Genomic DNA, 25841 nt, shown 5'->3' with positions numbered 1-25841 from the left:
CAACCAATCCAAGTTATTCAAGTTATCCAAGTTATTCAGTCATGCATATATCTGCAATTGCTTTTCGATGAGAATACTGAAGAGCTGCACTTCCTGCAGGGGTATATGTACTAGGACTGACGTCAGACTGAAATCTGATCCGTCTCCAACTGCTATCAGGAGTACACTATACCCATTGGTCCTGAGTCCATCTACACTAAGGAAAATGAAATTATCAGGTAAGTAATTTCTCCATTTCAAGACTGAAGAGGGACCCCACGTGGACAAGTGGATAGTGGCAGGCTCCATCTGATGATGTCACCCATGTGTGAGGATTAACATCCTGTTGTCCTAGGAAAACACCTGTTACAGGTAAGCAACTCTGCTTTATCACGGCCGACTGAGACGTGTTATGGTTTTGAGGTGTTGGAGTGGATTCTTGGGTACTGCAGTGATGGCCACTCCCATGGGGAGTAGCCCCATGAGGAACTGCAGTACTAGGCTAGACTCGAGACATGCAAACACAGAGATTTGTCTTTTGTTATACAGCTGGATGATACCACCAGAGGTGGCAGTATTGAGGTGATCCAGTAGTAGCAGTCCAGGGACCCTCGGCAGAGGAGACCCGTCTCACAATGGTAGATGTTAGCAGCACACGGTGGTATAGGGAGTTCCGGTTTCAGGTTCCCAGTACTGAGCTGTAGATGAGACAGACTGATAGAGGCTAGATTACTCACTAAGTCGGTAGCTGTATAGATGTAGATCCCAGCAGGCAGAAGCAGTTGGATTACAGGCACCAAGGCAGGGAGAGCAGGCCCTCGAGGAGCGAGTACCTGGTATCCCAGATAGGCACCTGAAAGAAAGCAAAGGGCCCCGAGGAGCAGGTACCCAGGTTAGATGAAATATCCCGAAGGGTAGAGAGAGCTTCCAGCGGCAGCATGGAAGTGGCAGAGTAGCTCAGACCGGAGGCATATCCAATCCTTGCTAACTCGATTTGTTAGTGAACGAAGGGCAGGCTAAATACCCAGATGGCATGATAGCACTCGAGGGGGACACCCCCGAGGTTCCCGCAATGACGTGGATAAAGACATGGGTGGCTTGCACCCGCACACCCTAGGAGGCCCTCAGGAGAAACATGGCAGATAGCCTTGCCATTGCCTTTCCGGGGACGCCGGAGAGAACGGTATGCAGATGCGGCAGTAGCCATCTTCCCAAGGCTAGCGGGGAGAGCAGAAAGAAAGGTGAGGCACAGAGGTCGAAGCAGTCTGAGACTGGACGCAACAAGAAGGTCAGCCACAATAAAATAATACCTATTTGAAATGTGTTAGACAAAAAGCTAAAAAATAGAGAAAAGAGCCCGCGCAGCGATGACAGCCGGCCCCACTCATCCATGACAAAAACTCAAGCCATGTGGCCGAGGTCCGATTCCCAAACCTTACCCCAGTCACATGGGGGTGCACCCGGCCATGACACTGGATCCATTTGAAGGTTCAGGAGGGTAGGGGCATCCCATCTAATCTTTATTTTTCTCGCTTCTGGGAGGGAAGGGGGTATTGGCTGGGGAAACCAGGACCCTATCTTTGACCTCTATGGGGTGGGGATGAGAAGGAGCCAGAACTCTATCTTGGGGGGGGGGTAAGGTTTAGGATCAGAATGGACTAGGACTCTATCTTTGACACTTGGAAGGGGTGGGGTTGTGGAGATTGGAAGGGGCTGGGACACTATCTTTGACACTTGGGGAGGTGGGGGGTGACTGGGACCCAAAGCAGAATTTTTTGGCATGGACAGGGAGGACCAGGAGTCATCTCCGCATGGGCTCTTTTATCTGTTTTTAAATTTATGGGGGTGTTGGGGCCACCTCAATTGACAGCTCCAGGTTGAGACCGGTCACCATTCAGACCAAGGGTCCATCAAGCCCAGTATTATGTATCCAACCGTGACCAACCAAGTCACAAGTACCTGGCAAGTACCCAAACATTAAATAAATAGATCCCAAGCTACTAATCCTTATTGATTAATAGCAGGTATGGACTTCTGCTCTAGGAACTTATCCAAACCTTTTTTAAACCCAGTGACACTAACTGCCATAACCACATCCTCTGGCAATGAATTTCAGAGCTTAATTATGTGTTGAGTGAAAAAGAAATTTCTCCGATTTGTTTTAAATGAGATACTTGCTAACTTCATGGAGTGCCCCCTAGTCCATGTATTATCCGAAAGAGTAAAAAAAAACAATTTACATTTACCTGTTAAAGTCCTTTCATGATTTTGTAGACCTCTAGCATATCCCCCCAGCCATCTCTTCTCCAAACTGAACAGCCCTATCCTCTCTAGTCTTTCCTGTTAGGGGAGCCATTCCATCCCCTTTATCATTTTGGTCGCCCTTCTTTGTACTTTCTCCAGTGCAACTATATCTTTTTTGAGATGCGGCAACCAGAACTGCACACAGTATTCAAGGTGCGGTCTCACCATGGAGCGATACAGAGGCATTATAACATCCACCATTTTATTCACCATTCCTTTCCTAATAATTTCTAAGATTCTGTTTGCTTTTTTGATTGCCACAGCACACTAAGCTGACTATTTCAATGTATTATCCACTATGACGCCTAGATTTCTTTCCTGGGTGTTAACTCCTAATGTGGAACCTAACCGTGTAACCACAGCAAGAGTTATTTTTCCCTTTTTGCACTTGTCCACATTAAATTTCATGTGCCCTTTAGACACCCAATCTTCCAGTCTCACAAGGTCTTCCTGCAATTTATCACAGTCCGTTTGAGATTTAACTACTCTGTATAAATTTGTGTCATCCACAATTCCCTGTACGTACCAGGATCAGTCCAGACGGTGGGTTATGTCCCCCGTCCAGCAGATGGAGTCAGAACAGAGCTCGAGGGCACCGCCTCATATACCAGCGCACCCTCTGCTGGAGCTCAGTATCTTTCTGACTCCAGCAGATGCGAGTTGGGGAAACAGTGCTTCCCCAGTGTGACAGGATTTGAGTTTGTTTTTCTTACTTTGAGTCTCTCCTGTCATTTATTTCTTTTGTCTTTAACAATTTGGATCAAGATATAAAAAAAAAAAAAAAAAAAATAAAAGGTAAAGGGTATTTTGCCTGTCAGTAATTTTGAGGAGGCGTGCTGTTCTGTTCTGTCGCCTCCTGCAGCTTGCTTTGCTTCTGTGCGGGTAAGTGTGTGTTTACCTTTGATTTCAGCTGTTTCTCGCGCTGTGTTTGCCGGGTTAGCCGGCTCCTTCACACGTCCTCCGACGGTCCTGCGGCCCGGCGAACTTTACCTCGGGCCTGGGCGCGCCGGCAGCGAATTTTCCCGCCGGCGCCCAAGGACCAGTCGGCCGGGTGGCGTTGGCCTTCAGGCCCCCCCGCGGTGTTTTTCAGCGTCGGCCCCCCCCGAGGCTTCCCCGTAGCGGCGTCTTTCATTATGCCGCGCCTATCTCGTTGTGAGACCTGCGGCGAGGCAGGGTCTCATATTTCGGCCGAGGGAGTCTGTTCGCGCTGTCTCTCCGATGGGGACACTGCCGCGTTCGGTGCGGGTTCGCGCCCAGAGCCCCTCTCGCCGCAGCCAGGGAAGCGCGGGCCGGCCACGTTCTCGTCAGTGGCGGGAACGGCGGCCATTTTAGATAGGGATTTTACTGAGGTACTCTCTCCGGATGCGGCGGATGCAGTTCGGGGCGCCCCCCGCCTGCACCGAGGCCCTGAGGAGGGTCCCTCAGCCCGGCCACCACAAGGGGATTCTCCTGCTTCGGCTTCACCCGGTCTGCCGTTTTTCGCGCCGGACTTCATTTTGAAGATGCACACAGCCTATCTACAGGGTCTGGCGGACCCGGGGGCTGCTACCACGGGACCTCCGGCATCCAAGATCTCCAAGCTCACGGTCCCCGTCCCCGGGCCCCTGGTTCCTCCTGGCGCAGCCCCAGGGCCCTCATCTGTGCCATCCCAGCCGCTCGCGGTGGGAGGGGCTTTCCCGCCGGGCCCTGACCCCTCGGACCCGCCGGATCCTGCGCATGCGGAGGGACAAGCCGAGGGCGACGACCCGCGAGCCCTGCGCATCTTCCACAAGGAAGAGCTGGAAGATCTCTTGCAACGGACTCTACAGGAACTGGATCTGGATCCACCGCCGGACCCCCCGGCCCCGGTGGCCCCAGCGGTCGCCACATGCTCCAAGAAGGGGGATCCGGTACTGGCTGCTCTTAGGCCTAGGGCCAAGGCTTTTCCGGTCCATGAGTCCTTTCTACAGCTCCTCACCGGGGAATGGGACTTTCCGGAGGCGTCCTTGAGGGTTTCCCGGGCCATGGAGAAATTATATCCATTGCCGGAAGATTTCCTGGATCTCGTCCGGTTTCCAAAGGTGGACTCTGCGGTCTCGGCAGTGACTAAGCGAACTACGATCCCAGTTACGGGCGGCACGGCCCTACGGGACACGCAAGACCGCAAGTTGGAGACGTTCCTCAAGAAAGTTTTTGAGGTGTCGGCCTTAGGGATGCGGGCCGTCATGTGCACCTCTTTGACCCAGAGGGCCAGCCTTCTCTGGGTACAACAGCTTCTAACGTCGCAGCAGTTGCCTCCGGACGAAGCCGCTCAGGCTGACAGCCTGGAGTCTGCCATTGCTTACGGAGCGGATGCCCTACATGACCTCTTTCGCGTCCTGGCTCGATCCATGGTCTCGGTAGTGGCGGCTCGTAGACTCCTGTGGCTCCGAAATTGGGCTGCGGACACCTCCTCTAAGTCGAGCCTGGGATCCCTTCCTTTCCGGGGGAAGTTCCTCTTCGGAAATGACCTGGATCAGATCATCAAGTCTCTGGGAGAAAACTCAGTGCATCGCCTGCCCGAGGATCGGCAAAGGTCTTATCGGGGTTTTGCCTCCACCAGAACCAGGGCTCGGGCTCAACGGCGCTACAGATCTTACCGGCAGACAAGCTCTCGGACAACCTCCAGTAGACCACAGCCGTGGTCGCGCTCCTTTCGAGGCAGGAGGCCCTCGAGGGAGGGTTCAGGGCAGGGGAATACCCCCGCCAAATCTGCTCAATGATGCCAGACCGGCCCACTCCTCCTGCCCGACCATCGGGGGTCGACTCACACAGTTCGTCGAGGAGTGGGTAAAGATTACTTCAGATCAGTGGGTCCTGGACACCATTCAAGACGGCTACGCCTTGGAGTTTGTCCGCCGCCCTCGGGACAGGTTTCTCTTCTCTCCTTGCGGCTCCGACCTCAAGCGGATGGCGGTTCAACAGACACTAGACCGGCTGCAAGCCATAGAAGCTATCGTTCCCGTGCCCTTCGCAGAGGTGGGCTCGGGTCATTATTCCATCTACTTCGTAGTGCCCAAGAAAGATGGGTCATTCCGGCCCATACTGGATTTGAAGGAGGTAAACCGCTCGTTGCGGGTCAGCCGGTTCCGCATGGAGACTCTGCGGTCAGTGATTGCCGCGGTCCACCACGGCGAATTTCTGGCGTCCCTAGATCTGACGGAGGCGTACCTGCACATCCCGATACATCGGGACCACAGGCGTTACCTACGCTTCAAAATTCTTGGTCAACACTTTCAGTTTCGGGCACTGCCCTTCGGGCTCGCAACGGCCCCGCGGACGTTCACCAAGATCATGGTGGTAGTGGCGGCGGCCCTCCGGAAGGAGGGTATACTAGTACACCCTTACCTGGACGACTGGCTGGTACGGGCCAAGTCTTTCTCTCAGGGACAGGACTCGGTGGCCAGAGTCTTGGAAGTGCTTCGCTCCCTGGGTTGGGTCGTGAACCTCCCCAAGAGTTCTCTCGTTCCATCGCAACGCCTGGATTTTCTAGGAGCAACGTTCGACACACAACTGGGCATGGTCTTTCTTCGTCCGGACAAGGCCATCTCTTTGAGGGAGCACATCCACCGCTTTGTGACCCTGTCGGAACCCACAGCGTGGAATTATCTACAGCTTCTGGGAGTGATGGCTTCCACCATCGACATGGTGCCCTGGGCGTTTGCTCACTTGCGACCTCTGCAGGCTTCACTACTGTCTCGCTGGAAACCAGTGTCGCAGGAGTATCAGGTGATCCTGCCCCTCCCTCAGTCGGCTCGGGACAGTCTGAAGTGGTGGTTGGTTCCTTCTCACCTGGCCCGCGGCGTCTCGCTCGACGTTCCCACTTGGGTGGTGGTGACAACCGATGCCAGCCTCGTGGGATGGGGCGCAGTCTGCGGCCGGAGCGCCACGCAGGGGATGTGGTCCCCGGAGGAGGCGAAGTGGCCGATCAATCGACTGGAGACCAGGGCGGTGCGCTTAGCACTTCAACGGTTTCTACCGCTGGTTCGAGACAGGGAGGTGCGAATTCTCTCGGACAACGCCACCACAGTGGCTTACATCAATCGTCAAGGCGGAACGCGAAGCGAGCAGGTCTCCGCGGAAACCACGCTCCTGATGGAATGGGCGGAACTCCATCTCTCTCGTCTCGCGGCCTCCCACATCGCCGGGGTGGACAACATTCAGGCAGATTACCTCAGTCGTCAGCGCTTGGACCCCGGCGAATGGTCTCTCTCCGCCGAAGCGATGGACCTCCTGGTCCGGCGTTGGGGACCGCCACGGTTGGACTTGATGGCCACAGCTCTCAACACCAAGGCCCCGCGCTTCTTCAGTCGCAGACGGGAGCGCGGCGCGGAGGGGGTGGATGCCCTAGCGTTACCGTGGCCGGCAGGCCAGCTCCTATATGTGTTCCCCCCCTGGCCCTTGGTGGGCAAGTTTCTTCGACGCATCGAAAATCACCACGGTCCTGTGATTCTCGTGGCTCCGGAATGGCCGCGGCGGCCTTGGTTTGCGGATCTGGTTCACATGGCTGTGGACGGTCCACTCCGTCTGAGTCATCTACCACGTCTACTACACCAGGGTCCGGTATTTTTCGAGCAGGCGGCACTCTTTTGTCTTGCGGCCTGGCTTTTGAACGGCGCCGCCTCCGACGCCGAGGATATCCGGAAGCGGTGATCTCTACGATGCTGAGGGCTCGTAAGCCCTCGACCTCTGTTGCCTACGTGCGAGTGTGGAAGGTCTTCGAGTCCTGGTGCGTTGGTCAGGGGACCCGGCCGACGGAAGCAACGGTTCCTCTGATCCTTCAATTTTTGCAGGACGGATTGGATAAGGGTCTAGCATACAATTCTCTTCGAGTACAGGTGGCGGCCCTGAATGTTCTGGTACAGACACCGGTTTCTCTGCCCCTCCAAGCGGATATCTCTCGTTTCCTGAAGGGTGCTAAGCATCTCCGACCTCCGGTTCGAGATCCCTGTCCGTCGTGGAACCTTAATTTAGTTCTCCGGGCGCTGGTGAGTGCCCCTTTCGAGCCCCTACAGGATGCTTCCCTCAAGGACCTCACTATGAAGACGGTGTTTTTGGTCGCGATCTCTTCTGCTCGGCGCATCTCGGAGCTCCAGGCCCTCTCCTGCAGGGAACCGTATCTCCGTCTTTCGGAGGCGGGAGTTTCACTACGTACCGTACCGTCTTTCCTGCCGAAGGTGGTCTCCCCCTTCCATTTGAACCAGACGGTGGAACTACCGGCGTTTCCTCCAGGAGAAGAGCGGTCCCTTCGTCTTTTAGACGTCAAACGTGTTCTGCTCCGTTATCTGGAAGCTACCAATGATTTCCGGATTTCCGATCATCTCTTTGTGCTCTGGTCGGGTCCTAAGAAAGGTTCCTCCGCATCGAAGACAACGATTGCCCGCTGGATTAAGGATGCCATCTCAGCGTCTTATATCGGAGCGGGGCGTACGCCTCCTGCGAGCGTCAGAGCTCATTCTACGCGCTCGCAGGCGGCTTCTTGGGCGGAGGCCCGGTCCGTCTCTCCGCAGGAAATCTGCCGGGCAGCGACATGGAAGTCGTTGCATACCTTTGCTCGACATTATCGGCTACACCTGCCGCCTTCGGATCCTGCGCCTTTTGGCGATCAGGTTCTCCGAGCAGGGCTCTCAAGGGCCCACCCGGTTTAGGGAAGCTTGGGTACATCCCACCGTCTGGACTGATCCTGGTACGTACAGGGAAAAGAAAATTATTCCTTACCTGCTAATTTTCGTTCCTGTAGTACCATGGATCAGTCCAGACGCCCACCTCTCTGGGTTTGTGCGCTCCTGCTCGGAATCTTATACGTCTTCTGTCTCTCTTCTTCTCTGGTTCTCTATCAGAGTTGTACAGCTCCTCACAAGTTAACTGGGGCGACCTCGTTTGGGTTCGTGCCTATTCTTTGTTCTTGATGTTGACTTAAGTCAGGTTTTTTGATCCAAATTGTTTTGTTATTGCTCTTTTGGGCTTTGTTATTCATGATACTGAGCTCCAGCAGAGGGTGCGCTGGTATATGAGGCGGTGCCCTCGAGCTCTGTTCTGACTCCATCTGCTGGACGGGGGACATAACCCACCGTCTGGACTGATCCATGGTACTACAGGAACGAAAATTAGCAGGTAAGGAATAATTTTCTTTTTTAAGCACCTCACTCATCATGCCCCTTTTCAGATCATTTGTAAATATATTAAAAAGTACCGGTCTTAGTACAGATCCCTGAGGCACTCCACTGTTTACGTTTTTCCACTGTGAAAACAGACCATTTAATCCTACTCTGTTTCTTGTTTTTTAACCAGTTTGCAATCTTCAGAAGGACATCACTGCCTGTCCCATGACTTTTTAGTCATGGACTTTGTTGAACGCCTTCTGAAAATCCAAATATACCACATCTATCTGTTCACATTTGTCCAAGTGTTTATTTACCCCGTCATAAAAATGTAGATTTGTGAGGCAGACTTCCCTTGCGTAAATCCATGCTGGCTGTGTCCCATTAAACCATGTCTATCTAAATGTTCTGTGATTTTATTCTTTATAACAGTTTCCACGATTTTTCTGGCACTGAAGTCAGGCTCACCGGTCTAGTTTCCCAGATCTCCCGTGGAGCCCTTTTTAAATATCAGAGTTACATTGACCACCCTCCAGTCTTGAGGTACAATGGACGATTTTAATGATAGGTTACAAATTTTTACTAATAGATCTGAAATATCATTTTTTAGTTCTTTCAGAACCCTGGGGTGTATACCATCCGGTCCAGCAATTTACTACTCTTCAGTTTGTAAATCTGGCCTACTACATCTTCCAGATTCACCATAATTTGGTTCAGTTCATCTGAATAATCATCCTTGAAAACTGTCTCCGGAACAGGTATCTTCCCAATATCCTCTTCAGTAAACATCGAAGCAAAGAATTTGTTTAGTCTTTCCACAATGGCCTTATCTTCCCTAACTGCGCTCATCTAACTGTCCAACCAACTCCCTCGTAGACTTTTTGCTTTGGATATATTTTAAATAGTTTTTATTATGAGTTTTTCCCTCTACAGTCAACTTCTTTTCAAATTGTCTCTTAGCCTGTCTTATCAATGTCTTAAATTTAATTTGCCTATGCTTTATCCTATTTTCTTCTGATAGATCATTCTTCCAATTTTTTAATGAAGAACTTTTAGCTAAAATAGCCTCTTTCACCTCACTTTTTCACCATATTTGCAATCATTTGGCCTTCCTTCCACATTTCTTAATGCGTGGAATACATCAGGACTGCGCTTCTAGGATGGTACTTTAAACAATGTCCACGCCTGTTGCACACGCTTTACCTTTGTAGCTGCACCTACAGTTTTGTGTTCTTTTGTTTTTGTTTTTTTAAATATTTTCCTCATTTTGTCAAAGTTTCCCTTTTGAAAGTTTACTGCTAGAGCCATGGATTTACTAACTCTCCCCCTTCCTGTCATTAATTCTAATTTGATCATGTTATGATCACTATTGCTAACCAGCTCTACCACTGTTACCGAGCTCACCGGATCCTAGTCTCCACTGAGAATTAGATATAAAATTGTTCCCCTTATCATTTCCTGAAACAATTGCTCCTTAAAACTGTCATTTATGTCATCCAGGAACTTTATCCTTCTAGCCTGTCCAAATGTTACATTTACCCAATCAATATTGGGGTAATTGAAATCTCCCATTATTACTGCACTACCAATTTGGTTAACTTCTCTAATTTCTCTTAGCATTTCACTGGACTGTCTCATTATTTTGGCCAGGTGTATAGTAGTATACTCCTATCGCTATACTCTTCCCCAACACACAAGGGATTTCTACCCATAAAGATTTGATTGTGCATTTAGTCTCTTGCAAGATCTCTTGCAAGATCTACCACTGTTACCGAGCTCACCGGATCCTAGTCTCCACTGAGAATTAGATATAAAATTGTATCTCCGTCTTTCGGAGGCGGGAGTTTCACTACGTACCGTACCGTCTTTCCTGCCGAAGGTGGTCTCCCCCTTCCATTTGAACCAGACGGTGGAACTACCGGCGTTTCCTCCAGGAGAAGAGCGGTCCCTTCGTCTTTTAGACGTCAAACGTGTTCTGCTCCGTTATCTGGAAGCTACCAATGATTTCCGGATTTCCGATCATCTCTTTGTGCTCTGGTCGGGTCCTAAGAAAGGTTCCTCCGCATCGAAGACAACGATTGCCCGCTGGATTAAGGATGCCATCTCAGCGTCTTATATCGGAGCGGGGCGTACGCCTCCTGCGAGCGTCAGAGCTCATTCTACGCGCTCGCAGGCGGCTTCTTGGGCGGAGGCCCGGTCCGTCTCTCCGCAGGAAATCTGCCATTACTTTTTCTCCCTTGCCCCCGCTGGGTCCGAGGCCGACCACGCGGCCTACCGCGCCGTCCTAACGCCGCCCCGACCGGAACGAACGACGAAAGAAGGCCCGCCTACCAAGCACCTACCTGCAGCCAATCGGAAAGGGCACAGAGGCCCTTTAAATTTACAGCAGCCCGGCGAGCTCCCTCTTCTCCTTGCGGCAGGCAACCCCAGCACAGGCGATTCGTCCACGCGGCATCCGGAGTGAGGGAGGGCCTGCGCAGTCGGCGCCACAGACCCATCGGGGTAAGGCCATTACTTTTTCTCCCTTGCCCCCGCTGGGTCCGAGGCCGACCACGCGGCCTACCGCGCCGTCCTAACGCCGCCCCGACCGGAACGAACGACGAAAGAAGGCCCGCCTACCAAGCACCTACCTGCAGCCAATCGGAAAGGGCACAGAGGCCCTTTAAATTTACAGCTGACCCGGCGCCGCGCGCCGAGCGTCGCGCGTCGAAGGAGCGCGACAAAGGGGCCTGCCCCTTTGAGCGCCCCTTCGAGCAGCCCTCTCGAGCAGACCTGAAAATCCAGAAAATTTGGCTTGCGTCGCTTTCCAATGCAACCATAAGTTTTCGATCCGCCTGGCCTCCAGCTGACCTAAGAGGTAATATGCTCTGAACTATAGTACACGCCACCATACCCGCCCAAACAAAGCTTGGATCCCAAGCCCCTCTGGCAGTGTCACTTTACTGCCTAACTGAGACCTAGGTACCTATCCCACGTAATTGCTCTCATCTTGCTCGTGCATGAGCGCAAGCCTAACATCCAGTGATTCTCGTCCCCTTGCTCCATTCCCCAACTCTGAAGTGACGCAGTACCAGCAACATCCCTAGACACCCTCTTTTTGTGACGTAGTATACAACTATATCACCTGCGCTATGATATTCCATAACCTTTTGTGTACTGTGCTGTGCTGTGCTATGCTGTGTACTGTGCTGTGCTATGCTGTTTTATAACCCACTATACTATTATCTGCATTTTCTGTATCACATATCTGGTCTCTATGAAAAGTTATACCCTAGTTGGAACTGTACAACCTGCTTTGTCATTAGTCAGTACTTTCCAACTTGCTGCTTATCTATTGAATCTACCCTATATAACATACTTTTTGAATAACCTATAATTTCTAAGTACTGTCTAAGTACTTTCTAAGTACTTTCTAAGTACTTTCTAAGTACTTTCTAAGTACTTTCTAAGTACTTTCCAACTTGCTGCTTATCTATTGAATCTACCCTATATAACATACTTTTTGAATAACCTATAATTTCTAAGTGTTTAGTTTGGCCCAACCTCTCAGTCAATAATGCCTCCTTTAATCTGTGACTGCTCTTTATCCTACCAAATCGGACACCACTCAAAAAATCCGCCCTTAAGTTTCTCTCAGACCACACAACACAAGACCACACACAACAAAAGAAGGCTTATCATGATCCCCACTTTCACCCGCAAACAAGCCATCAGTCTCTCACTCATATCCATCATTTTGCTCAATGCCCAATCCCTTCAGAAGAAAACCCATCTCCTACATGACATTCTCACCGACTCAAAGCCAGAAATATGTGCTGTTACTGAAACCTGGTTTAAACAACATGATACACCCCTCATCAACCAACTGCCCACTGACAACTACGACATTTTCTCAATCCCACGTAAAAAGAAGAGAGGAGGTGGCCTACTCTTAGCTGTAAAAAAGGAGCTCCAACTTCTATCCCAGAAGTGCGATCTCCCAAAACAGTACGAAGTAGGTCTTTTCAAATCTAAATCACTTCAAATCTGTCTTATTTACACCCCCCCTGGACTACTAGAGAAAGATTCATCCCCCCTTATTGAATTCTTTGCAAACTCCCTTTCTAATGACATACCCACGATTCTCCTTGGAGACTTCAACTTACACGTGGATGCCCGCCCTCAATCCCCGGCCTGTGAAGCCTTCATTTCCTCCCTCGAAGCTATGGGTTTCTATCAAATTGTTCAATCCCCTACACACAAAGCTGGCCACACCCTAGATCTGATTTTCATCAACTCACCTATCAACATAAGCAATCCCCCCTCAATCCTGGCAGTACCCTGGTCTGACCATTCCTTGATTCTTACTAAACTCACTCTCCCGCAAGCCTCACCCACATTACCTGCCCAGCCCATATCTTTTAGATACCGTAAAACCTGTAATGTGGAAACTATTACACAAGCATGCTCTGACTTAGACAGTCAAATTGACCTCTCATCCCCAGATAACGCCTTCTCCTCTTGGGTTAACATCACACAGAACATTGCAAACAAGCATTGCCCTATCACAAATAAAACACTCAACCCTAACCATAGAAACAGAAAACCATGGTACACACATGATCTCCAAATACTTAAAACTCAGCTTAGAGCTGCCGAGAGGTGCTGGCGCAAACACCTCTCCCCTGCAGCCAAGACCACCTATTACCAACGCATGCACGAATACAGAAATGCCATCCTCCATACTAAACGCGATTATTATGCTAGAAAAATACACGGTCTCCAAAACAACCCCAAGGCCCTCTTTACTATGGTTGCGGACCTTACCACTCCCGCCCACAACCAGCAACCAGCAACCACCCACAAGAACCGATGCAACGACTTAGCGCACTTCTTCAGAGATAAAGTTGCATCCATCACGGCACACTTCTCACACAATGACAACAATGTTCCTCTACCCAGTATCAGCTCTGCAGCAAATCTCTCCGTTTTCGACTCAACTTCCTCATTAGAAGTTGAGAACATCCTAAGAAAGATGAAACCCTCATCTCATCCCTCTGAAACTATCCCCTCTAAGCTTCTCCTATCTATACCCAAAGTTATTGCCAAACCCCTATCCAACATTTTCAACTGCTCCCTAGAGCAAGGCACAGTTCCTAATTTCCTCAAACAAGCAGTAGTAAAACCGCTCCTCAAAAAACCTAATCTTGATCCTGCCACACTGTCCAACTACAGACCAGTCTCCAACCTGCCCCTACTCGCCAAAATTCTTGAAAAACTAGTTAACTCGCGCCTCTCTCTCCACCTTGAACAACATAACATTCTACCACCTACCCAACATGGTTTCAGGAAGCATTTAAGTACCGAAACCCTGCTACTCTCTCTCTCTGACACTCTTATCAGAGGAACTGACTCAGGATCCTCCTATCTGATTGCCATGCTAGACATTTCTGCTGCGTTTGACACTGTCAACCACTCTATCCTCCTCAACATCCTCAGTAGCATTGGGATTTCTGGAATCGCACTATCCTGGATACAATCCTATCTCCAAAATCGCTTCTTCACTGTCCTAGTGGATAACAATGAATCTGAACCCATTAGTCTCCCCCAAGGTGTTCCCCAGGGCTCCTCCCTCTCCTCCACCCTCTTTAATATCTACATGCTTCCCCTCACCACCCTCCTCTCAAAACTTCACATCAAGCACTTCATCTATGCAGACGATGTGCAAATTCTCTTCCCCTTTTCTGACTCCCTTCAAACTGCCCTACAAAACTGGGAATCATGCCTCTCAGCCATTAACCAACTCTTCACAGACATGCACTTGGCACTAAATCCCAACAAAACTGAGCTTCTAATCATCTCTAATAAGCACCCGCTCCCAGCTATCCCACCCTCTCACGCATCTACATCTTTCTCTGCACACACTCGCAACCTAGGTGTACTCATTGATAACCATCTCACTTTCAAACCATTCATTAACTCTATCATAAAGGACTGCTACTTTAAGCTTCAAACGATAAAAAAACTTAGACCATTACTTCACTTTTCCGACTTTCGCACAGTTCTTCAGTCTATTATCCTGTCTAAAATAGACTACTGCAACGCACTCCTCCTTGGCATCCCCTCAACGCATACTAAACCTTTACAACTTTTGCAAAACGCCGCAGCTCGTATTTTGACTAACTCTAGAAAAAGAGACCACATTACCCCCACGCTTATCGAGCTACACTGGCTCCCAATACCCTCCCGAATACTCTACAAAGCACTCTCCCTCATCCATAAAAGTCTGTTGAATGATAACCTTAATTGGATCAACCCCCCTCTCCTCCCCCGCACATCGAATAGACCTACTCGCCCAGCCCTTCAAGGATCCCTCTGTAAACAATCTATCAAATCTATCAAACTCTCCTCTACCATGAGCAGAGCATTTTCCCTAGCTGGCCCCACTATATGGAACTCCTTACCGCCTGAACTCCGCATTGAGACCTCTACTCCTAAATTCAAAAAGAACCTCAAAACCTGGCTGTTTCTTCAAGCTTACCCACTTTCCCCCCATCCCACGCAGAAACATCACCAACAACAAGCGTGTAACAAGTCAAGTAACTGACCAGGAATGCCTTATCGATGTATGACTAAGAATGCCTGCTGATTTTGTACTTTGTACTCACCTATTTTTGTATATAGTTGATTGTATCCATTTAATGTTTGGAATACTGCATCGCCTTACCAGTATTTTACCCCCCCCTGTTTAATGTATTCTTATGGTTACATGTAAGGGCCCCCGCCCGAAAGTTATTTATATTCTGCTGTTATATGTAAGGGCTCTGCCCAAAAGCTTTTGTTCTTTGTGAACCGATGTGATGTGCATACGAACATCGGTATATAAGAGACTTTAAATAAAAATAAATAATAATAAATCTTTATCCTTTGGATTCTATGCCATCCTGGACATAAAGCGCCACCAAGTTGCTCCTCTAACATTGCAATATAATTTATACCCTATCCCATTGGTTATCCTCCTTTCACTATGTCACTGAGGTGCCAGTTGTCATTCATTGCTATACATTCTAACTCTCCCATCTTACTTCTTAAACTTCTGGCATTAGCATACAGACATTTCAAAGTATAGTTTTTGTTTGTTTTAACATTCTATTTTTTAGGTGTCAGGGATAATTTGGAATTGTTTAGCTCAGGTGATTGTTTACTTATAGGCACATGGACTATAACTCCCTCAGACCCCCTTAAAGGACCAGCTACAGCTATCTGTATCAGTCCCTCCTTAAGTCCCAACCCAGCAAGGGATTCTGGGTTAGTGTGGATCACTGCAGAGGAGGCTTAAGAGACCAGGGCCCAGAAGGTTGAAGGAGAACCTGGGGAGCAGAGAGCCACCGTTTGTAAGGATCTGCCGAGTTTAAGGACTGTGTTGTACCTGAAGTACAGTGAGCTGTATAAATTATTTTGATTTCTGAAGAAAAGGTGTGCTGCCATATCTGTCTTCAGATGTTTACTGTAAATAAAGTACACTATAGAACAGCCAGAGTCTGTCTCCCGTTTCCTCTGGCTGATATCAAGTCACCTACCGCTTAACACATATGGTGTCACATTGAGGATGTTTTCTAAGCTCAACACAGAGAAAAAAAAAGTCTCCCTGGCGAAGATAAGAAAGTGGGAAAGCTTATTGTGTGTCCCCTCCTAAGGAAGTAAGTTTGGGAAAGAAGAAAAGTGTTGCTAGAGGGGAAGAGCACAAAAAGTGCCAACAGCCACAGCAGAAAATAAAACCTATAGATGTTTTTTTTCACTCTCTGGGGACCTCTGTTTGTTGCCCAGCTGTAACAGGCCAAGGGATTTCTCAGGTGAGGAGTAGCTTCACCTGCATAGTCAGGGGTCAAGCAGTGAGTCAGGGCCAGACAGGCCAGGAGGTTTTTTGTTGTTGTTTTCCCTCTCCTCCAGAGAAATACCCAGTCTGGATTTAAATAAGGGAACAAAGAAGATAGAGTGATCCAGATCTTGGCTACAGGACAGCAGCTATTACAGAATGCTATGCAGTCACAAAGTGAGGGGCAGTGGCCGCTGCAAGAATGATTAACACAGCAACATGCAGTGCTGACTCAACTAGACAGACTACCACAGGCAACTTTTATTCCTCACATCCCATTTAAAATGGAAGGTTTGTGCGGGGACCCAGTGGTCTTCCTTGAAAATGTTTGGAGGACCCACCCACCTTTCGGCTTGGCCCAAAGCCAGCTGGACTTGGCTAATTTGCTCACGGGCAGAAGTCAAGCAGATTTTGAAGCAGCCAACCCAAATGGGAGAGATACATGGTTTAATGGAACAAAGTCAGCATGGCTTTACCCAGGGCAAGTCTTGCCTCACAAATCTGCTTCACTTTTTTTGAAGGAGTTAATAAACATGTGGATAAAGGTGAACCGGTAGATATAGTATACTTGGATTTTCAGAAGGCGTTTGACAAAGTTCCTCATGAGAGGCTTCTAGGAAAAGTAAAAAGTCATGGGATAGGTGGCGATGTCCTTTCGTGGATTGCAAACTGGCTAAAAGACAGGAAACAGAGAGTAGGATTGAATGGGCAATTTTCTCAGTGGAAGGGAGTGGACAGTGGAGTGCCTCAGGGATCTGTATTGGGACCCTTACTGTTCAATATATTTATAAATGATCTGGAAAGAAATACGACGAGTGAGATAATCAAATTTGCAGATGACACAAAATTGTTTAGAGTAGTTAAATCACAAGCAGATTGTGATAAATTGCAGGAAGACCTTGTGAGACTGGAAAATTGGGCATCCAAATGGCAGATGAAATTTAATGTGGATAAGTGCAAGGTGATGCATATAGGGAAAAATAACCCATGCTATAATTACACAATGTTGGGTTCCATATTAGGTGCTACAACCCAAGAAAGAGATCTAGGTGTCATAGTGGATAACACATTGAAATCGTCAGTGCAGTGTGCTGCGGCAGTCAAAAAAGCAAACAATCTTGGGAATTATTAGAAAGGGAATGGTGAATAAAACGGAAAATGTCATAATGCCTCTGTATCGCTCCATGGTGAGACCGCACCTTGAATACTGTGTACAATTCTGGTCGCCGCATCTCAAAAAAGATATAATTGCGATGGAGAAGGTACAGAGAAGGGCTACCAAAATAAGGGGAATGGAACAACTCCCCTATGAGGAAAGACTAAAGAGGTTAGGACTTTTCAGCTTGGAGAAGACGACTGAGGGGGGATATGATAGAGGTGTTTAAAATCATGAGAGGTCTAGAACGGGTAGATGTGAATCGGTTATTTACTCTTTCAGATAGTATAAAGACTAGGGGGCACTCCATGAAGTTAGCATGCGGCACATTTAAAACTAATCGGAGAAAGTTCTTTTTTACTCAACGCACAATTAAACTCTGGAATTTGTTGCCAGAGAATGTGGTTCGTGCAGTTAGTATAGCTGTGTTTAAAAAAGGATTGGATAAGTTCTTGGAGGAGAAGTCCATTACCTGCTATTAAGTTCACTTAGAGAATAGCCACTGCCATTAGCAATGGTTACATGGAATAGACTTAGTTTTTGGGTACTTGCCAGGTTCTTATGGCCTGGATTGGCCACTGTTGGAAACAGGATGCTGGGCTTGATGGACCCTTGGTCTGACCCAGTATGGCATTTTCTTATGTTCTTATGTACCTATGCGAAAGTCAGAGCCACTGTCCTGGAGAGAGCTCAGAGCTCGGTATACCTCAGAATCGTACTGGCAGCAGTTTCAGCAGGGTTACCTGCATCCCGGGGAGAAATCTGTTTCACTGCCTGAAGAATGCCAGCTGGAACTGCAGCAGGAGGCAAAGACTGGACTCGAAGTAACCAGACAAGTGCTTCTGGAATAGTTCCTAGGCAGGCTTGACCAGCCCATGCGGAACTGGGTCTGCTGACACACAAGCCTCACATTAGAAATAGCCCTAGAAGTGGCGGAAGCCTTTTCACCAGGTGCAGTTAATACCCGACTGCGTAAAGAGGCTATAAAAGCAGCCCATACAAACTCCCTGGTGAAGCTCAGAGAAAGGGCCCCAGCATCGTCCCTCAGAGGTGGATAACTCGTCTTCTGGACCCAGAACTCACACAACAGTCTCATCCACATGCTTTTACTGTGGTCAGAGAGGGCATTTGGCAAGGGACTGTCGATGTGTGAGACCTGAAGTTGCAGAAGACAGTTTAGTGATCTAGCCCCCGTCAAAGTAAAAATCCTGGGTACAAAAAAAACTCGAAAGACCCTCATCTCAAAAGAAGAAAGATACCTCAGAGAAGTCAAGCCACCCCCAAGGATGAAACTTCAGATACTTTTATTTTCTGCGCCCTCTGTGTAGGGAATAGGTATCAGGAGGGCAACTGCCCCTTTGGAAGGGCCGGAATTGAGAGCCCTTAAAGGGAACTATTGAAAGGCAAGGAAGACCCACCCAGTGGGCATGCTCTTTTTGTAAGGCAGTAAACCATGTCGTGGAAAGGGTGTGCATGGCTAGATGACTTTGAGTACAAATGGCAACTGGAGGAACAGTGCAGGAAAGAGTGGTGGGTGATGACAGAACCCCTGGATGAAAATGAAAAATGGGAACAAGAGTGAGAAAACATGTTCGCAGAACTGCAGAGTTGTAGCCTAATGGATAAAACGTATCAGCCTTGTAAGGAATTTGTGATCCAGATGGAACTGGACAACATTCCCACCCAAGCTTTGGTGGATTCATAATCTGGCAAGACTCTTGTTCATGAGGACGTCCTCCAAAAAGAGTACATCAATCACATGAAAAATAGAGACCCTTACCTGTGTACATGGTGACAAATAGGCGTACCCAACCAGTCAGGTCCTGCTAATGACCCTGGCATGTCAAGCCGTTAAGGAAGCGGGAGTCCTTCCCAACCTCCCTTACCCAGTTGTTCTAGGACGTGATTGTCCTCCGTTTGCGGCCCTGTTATACCTTATCATAGAAGGTCAGGGCAACCCACCTGGGAATAGTTCATCTATAAGGTGGAGCTGGGAAGTAGCTCGGATATGGTTGAACTCTTGGCCTGACAAGGCCGAGCTGAGGACACCTTTTAGGACTGGCCACAGCTATCTGTACTGGTCCTCCTTAAGTCCCAACCCAGCAAGGGTTTCTGGGCTAGGGTGGATCCCTGCAGAGGAGGGATAAGAAACCAGGACCCAGTGAGTTAGAGGAGGCCCCGGGAAGCAGAGAGCGAGCAGCCATTTATAAGGATCTGCTAAGTTTGATTGTGTTGTACCCTGAAGTAAGGTGAGCTGTATTAATTATTTTGACTCCTGAAGAAAAGGTGTGTTGCCATAACTGTTTTGAGTTTGTTTTACTGTAAATAAAGTTCACTTACAGAACAGCCAGAGTATGCCTCCTGTTTCCTGTGGCTGTTAACAAGCTGCCTACTGCTTGAGCTACGACACCCCCGCTCAACCACCCCGTTTGCAGCAAATTGTATTTCTTGGGCCAGTGGCCCTTTAAGGCGATAGCGGTCTCATGATGTTGGAGCTGCCATCACGTTAAAGGGCTGCTTACCATGTTATTTTGTGCCACGGTGTTTGGACATGACACAAATGAACACGCCATACAGCTGCGATGCTGTTTCAGGGGAGGGGCCTCACTATTGTGGCCACACCCCTCCATGATAGTGGGAGTCCTCCTACAATAAAACATCATGGCTTCGTGTATCCAGGGATAAGTTAGATAACTTTAGGCCTGCTTCACAGCCAAGCTTTTCTTATGTTCTGTGATTTTGATCTTTAAAACACTTTCCACTATTTTTCCTGGCACTGGCTAACTGGTTTGTAATTTCCCAGATCGTCCCTGGAGCCCTTTTTAAATATTGGGGTTACATTAGTCACCCTCCAGTCTTCAGGTACAATGGATGATTTTAATGATAGGTTACAAATTTTTACTAATAGATCTGAAATTTCATTTTTGAGTTGCTTCAGAACCCTGGGCTGTATACCATCCAGTCCAGTTGATTTACTACTCTAAAGTTTGTCAGTCAGGCCTACCACATCTTCTAGGTTTACCGTGATTTGGTTCAGTCCATCTGAATCATTACCCATGAAAACCTTCTCTGGAACAGGTATCTCCCCAACATCCTCTTCAGTAAACACCAAAGCAAAGAAATCGTTTAATCTTTCCGCGATGGCCTTATCTTCTCTAAGTTCCCCTTTCACCCCTCGATCATCTAACGGTCCAGCTGACTCCCTCGCAGGCTTTCTGCTTAGGATATATTTTTAAAAGTTTTTACTGTGAGTTTTTGCTTCTACACCCAACTTCTTTTCAAATTCTCTCTTAGCCTGTCTTATCAATGTCTTATATTTAACTTGTCAACACTTATGAATTATCCTATTTTCTTTTGTTGGATCATTCTTCCAATTTTTGAATGAAAATCTTATGGCTAAAATAGCCTCTTTCACCTCACCTTTTAACCATGCTAGTAATCGTTTTGCCTTCTTCCACCTGTCTTAATGTGTGGAATACATCTGGACTCTGCTTCTAGGATGGTATTTTTTAACAATGTCCATGCCTCTTGCACACTTATTTTACCTTTGTAGCTGCTCCTTTCAGTTTGTTTCTATTTTTCTTATTTTATCAAAGTTTCCCTTTTAAATAGTTTAGCATTAGAGCCATGGATTTGCTTACTGTCCCTCTTCCTGTCATTAATTCAAATCTGATCATATTATGATCACTATTGCCAAGCAGCCCCACAACCATTACCTCGCTCACCAAATCTTGTGCTCCACAGAGAATTAGATCTAAAATTGCTGCCTCTCTCGTTGGTTCCTGAACCAATTGCTCCATAAAACTGTCCCAATGTTACATTTACCCAGTCAATATTGGGGTAATTGAAATCTCCCATTATTACTACACTACTAATTTGGTTAGCTTCCCTAATTTCTTTTAGCATTTTACTGTCCATCTCACCATCTTGGCCAACACACAAGGGATTTCTACCCATAAATATTTGATTGTGCATTTAGTCTCATGCAGGATCTTTATCCTGTTGGACTCTATGCCATCCCGGACATAAAGTGCCACCCCGCTTCCCAGATGCTCCTCTCTGTCATTGCGATATAATTTGTACCCGGTAGTACACTGTTCCATTGGTTATCCTCCTTCCACCATGTCTCTGAGATGCCAATTAAATCTGTCATTCACTGCTATACATCCCAGTTCTCCCATCTTTCTTCTTAGACTTCTGGCGTTAGCATACAAACATTTCAAAATGTATTTTTTGTTTGTATTTTCATTCTGCTTTTTTAATTGATAGGAATAAATTGGAATTTTTTAGCTCAGGTGAGTTTTTAATTACAGGCACTTTGACTACTTTTCTAATTATTGGAACCTCACTGTCGGGATGCCCTAATTCTAATGCATCATTAGTATCCTTTGTAGATACCTCCCTCCGAACCATGCGCTGCTGAGCGACTGTCTGCTTTCCCGTATGTTCTAGTTTAAAAGCTGCTCTATCTCCTTTTTAAAGGTTAGTGCCAGCAGTCTGGTTCCACCCTGGTTAAGGTGGTGCCCATCCCTTTGGAAAAGACTCCCCCTTCCACAAAAGGTTCCCCAGTTCCTTACACCATTCTTCCTTGCACCATCATCTCATCCACACATTGAGACTCCGGAGCTCTGCCTGCCTCTAGGGACCTGCGTTTGGAACAGGGAGCATTTCAGAGAATGCTACCCTGGAGGTTCTGGATTTCGGCTTTCTACCTAAGAGTCTGTTTGGCTTCCAGAACCTCCTTCCCACATTGTTCTAGGTCGTTGGTGCCCACATGTACCATGACAGTCTGCTCCTACACAACACTGTCTAAAATCCAATTTAGGTGATGCATGAGGTCCGCCACCTTCGCACCAGGTAGGCATGTTACCAGGCAATCCTCATGCCCACCAGCCACCCGGCTGTCTACATTCCTAATAATCGAATTATGAACTATGTCAGCCAACATAACCCTTCCCTCCTGAGCAGTAGCCCTGGGAGACACATCCTTGGTGCGAAAGGACAATGTACCACCTGGAGAGCAGATCCTTGCTACAGGATCTTTTCCTGCTGCACCAGGTTGATGCTTTCCATTCATGAGACCTTCTTCCTCCAAGGGCTGCCAGTCTGAAGTTGGGACTTGGCTGCCGGGTCCCTGAAGGTGTCATCTATATCCTCTCTGTCTGCCTCATCTCCTCCAGGTCTGCCACTCTAGCCTCCAGAGATTGGAATCGTTTTCTGAGAGACAGGAGCTCTTTGTATTGGATGCACATGTACAACTTCTCACAGATGGGTAAAAAATCATACATGTGACACTCGATGCAAAAGACTGGGAGGCCCCCTCTTGCTGTTGGCCTGCTGCCTTCATATCAAATTTCTTTCTGGGTGTTGGGGGTTGCAAGGAGGCACTATTTTATTTTTGTATGTCATGAGTAAGGCTGGAGGGCTGGTGTGATGATTATTTTTAAATTTAGAAGGGTTTGGTGGGGTCCTGGCCAGCAGGGTTTTTAGATTTGTGGAGGGGAAGGAATCAGGTTGAGAAACCCAAGATTGATTAGTGTTTTGTTTTTATTTATTTATTTACTTTTTTTTTTTTTTTTTTTTTACAAAGGAAGGCCTAAGTAACTGGATATCTTTTGAAGATATCCAGTTATGTAGCTTGATATCTGGTCACACAAGGCCAAATAACTTTAGACCTAACCAGCTATATTCAAAAGCTGGCCAGTTAACTGGCTAAATGTAACTGGATAACTTTAGGCAAGTATATTCAGTGGGACATTTACCCTGTTCAATATGTGGGATAAGTTATCCAGCTAACTTTAGTTGGATAACTTGTCCGCTCACCAGCATACTGAACATTACCACCTGAGCAAAACACAGGTCCTCATCACTTCAAAGTGATTCTAGACCAGGGATGTCTTACACAATGTTTTCTCTGCATCCTTGATGGCTGATGCTGGTACTGAAGTTGAGATTGAAGGCGGACTGTGAGGAAAAAGAGCAAGGGCATCACACTCTCTCCCTGCACTACCTGTTCTTCCTGTGGGTTGCTCTCAACACCTTCAGTATCATCTATCTCTCCATCACCTCACAGGAGGCTAAGATGCTACTGACTACACCTCCCAAATTTTTTTCAGCTACTAGCTCTTCCGTTTCTCTTTCTTTGTCTTAGAAGCAGTAACCATAGAGAAGTGCACTGCTGGTATTGTCTGTTGCACTTCTGCTGTCCCCTGCCCTGCTAATGCCAGCCTTGGAGTCTTTCCTGCCTTTTGCCCCTGCTCCAACCAAAAGGGAGAGGAACAGGCAGTGGTAGCCTATCTCTTCAAATTTCAGTGTTGTTTGAGACCGTGCATAACATTTTGTTGCTTTTTGGTGATGGCATTACTGCTGTACACTCGAGCTCCTCCTCAGGAGTAAATAGTGTTGCTTATTTTAAGGTATCAAATAAAACACATGTGCCTATGTTGAAACTTCAGTCCCCTTTATTCTGTCTGTGACCACCAATTTGATGTAGAAGCAGTTATCTCACCATGTTTTGTACATTACAGATGTGCATCCATTCTTTTCAGATACCCACTGAGCCCATTCTGATCTATTCCCTCAAATACATATCTAGCCGCCTTCTGCCTAGGCTTGTGCCCTGTTCTCTTATGCTATTTTTTACCCTGTTCCATGCCCAGCATCTCATATGCTCTACTCATTTCTGGTCTGTTCTTCCCTGGTGCCTTAACTTTTCCTTTGATTTTCCTAGGTATGCCATGCCCTCTTATGATCTATTTTACCTATATGCATGCCTTGTCCCTTTTTGGTCTATTCTTCCCAATTATATTCCCTTTCCATTTTAACCACTTTTCCCCAGTATATAGCATGTAAGGAGAACATACCATACACAAAAAAGTTTTATTCAAATTAACATTATTTAATTTATATGTGCAGAGATGTTAATTTTGTTGTGTTTGTGATAAGAACATAAGATTTGTCATGCTGGGTCAGACCAAAGTTCCATCAAGCCCAGTATCCTATTTCCAACAGTTTCCAGGTCACACGTACTTGGCAGGATCCTAAAAGACCAATGATGCCATGCTGCTCATCCGGGGGATAAGCAGTCGATTTCCCCAAGTCCACCTTAATGTTTAAGGGCTTTTCCTCCAGAAAGTTCTTCAAACTGTTTTTAAACCCAGATGCACTAACAGCTTTTACCACATCCTCTAGCAATTAATTCCAAAGCTTAATTTCACATCAAATAAAAATATTTTTTTTTCTGTTTGTTTTAAATGTGCTGCCTGGTAACTTTATTGCGTGTCCCATAGATTTTATTTTGAAAGAGTAAACAACCAGTTTGTGTTTACTCGTTCTATTCTACTCATTATTTTATAGATTTCTATCATATCTCCTCTCAGCCAACTTTTTAGCCTTTCCTTGTAGGAGAATTGTTCCATCTCCTGTATCATTTTGGTTGATCTACTCTAACTTTTCTAATTTTCTGCTATCTTTTTTTATAAGATGCAGTGTCCAAAATTGCACACATTACTCAAGGTACAGTCACATCATGGAGTGATAAAAGCATTATGATATTCTTTATTTTATTCTGCATTCCTTTCATAATAACTTCTAGCATTCTATTTGCATTCTTGGCTGCTGCCACACTCTGAGCAAAGGATTTCAACATATTATCCACGATGAAACAAAGATCCTTTTCCTGGGTGGTGACTTCTAATGTGTAGCCTTGCATTGTGTAGCTATATTTTGTGTAGCTCTTCCCTACATGCATCGCTTTGCACTTGTCTATATTACATTTCATCTGCCATTTGGATGCTCAGTCTTTCAGTCTTGCAAGGTCCCCTTACAATTTCTCACAGTCCTCTTGTGTGTGTATGTATGTATTTATTTATTTAAAAAAGTTTTATACCACTTTTACAACTAAAAAGTCAGGCAAAACTGTTTACAAATAAATATACATAAAAGTCACGTAAAAACAAACAATAAAACTGGTATCAATAAACAGTTGTGGAAAGGTAAGGGATAAGGAGAGAAGGAAAAAATAAAACCGAAGGCTCCAGAAATAGTTTGATACTAATTGTCAGCTGATAGTGCTGTCAGGGAGTGTTAAAGACCAAAGCAAAGAGGAATGTTTTTAGATTTTTTTTTAATTCTGTGTGTGATGGTATTTGTCTTAAATGGTCCGGGGAGGGTATTACAGGGCTTGGGGCCGGCAACCGAGAAGGCATGGAGAATCCTGATATCTAATCTGGCTAGCCTTACTGATGAGTGTTTCCAGGAGATTTTTCTGTAATAAACGATGTTGTCTGCTGGACTGGTAAATTTGGAGTAGAGCACATAGCCAAACTTTGAATGATTTTGTGTCATCTACAAATTTAATTACCTCACTCATTGATCCCATTTCCAGACCATTTAACCCCACTCTCTTTTCTATCTTTTAACCCAGGGT

At 47.0% G+C, this 25841-nt stretch overlaps 1 protein-coding gene across 3 annotated transcripts in view; it reads left to right on the top strand.

Annotated features, from left to right (window-relative positions):
* MAP4K3 (mitogen-activated protein kinase kinase kinase kinase 3) overlaps window positions 1-25841 on the top strand; it is a 1052401-nt gene that overhangs the window by 765335 nt on the left and 261225 nt on the right. The window lies entirely within an intron of this gene.

Source organism: Rhinatrema bivittatum, chromosome 3, assembly GCF_901001135.1.
Source record: "Rhinatrema bivittatum chromosome 3, aRhiBiv1.1, whole genome shotgun sequence".
Taxonomy (NCBI): Eukaryota; Metazoa; Chordata; class Amphibia; order Gymnophiona; family Rhinatrematidae; genus Rhinatrema; species Rhinatrema bivittatum.
This window is presented reverse-complemented; position numbering and strand designations above follow the sequence as displayed.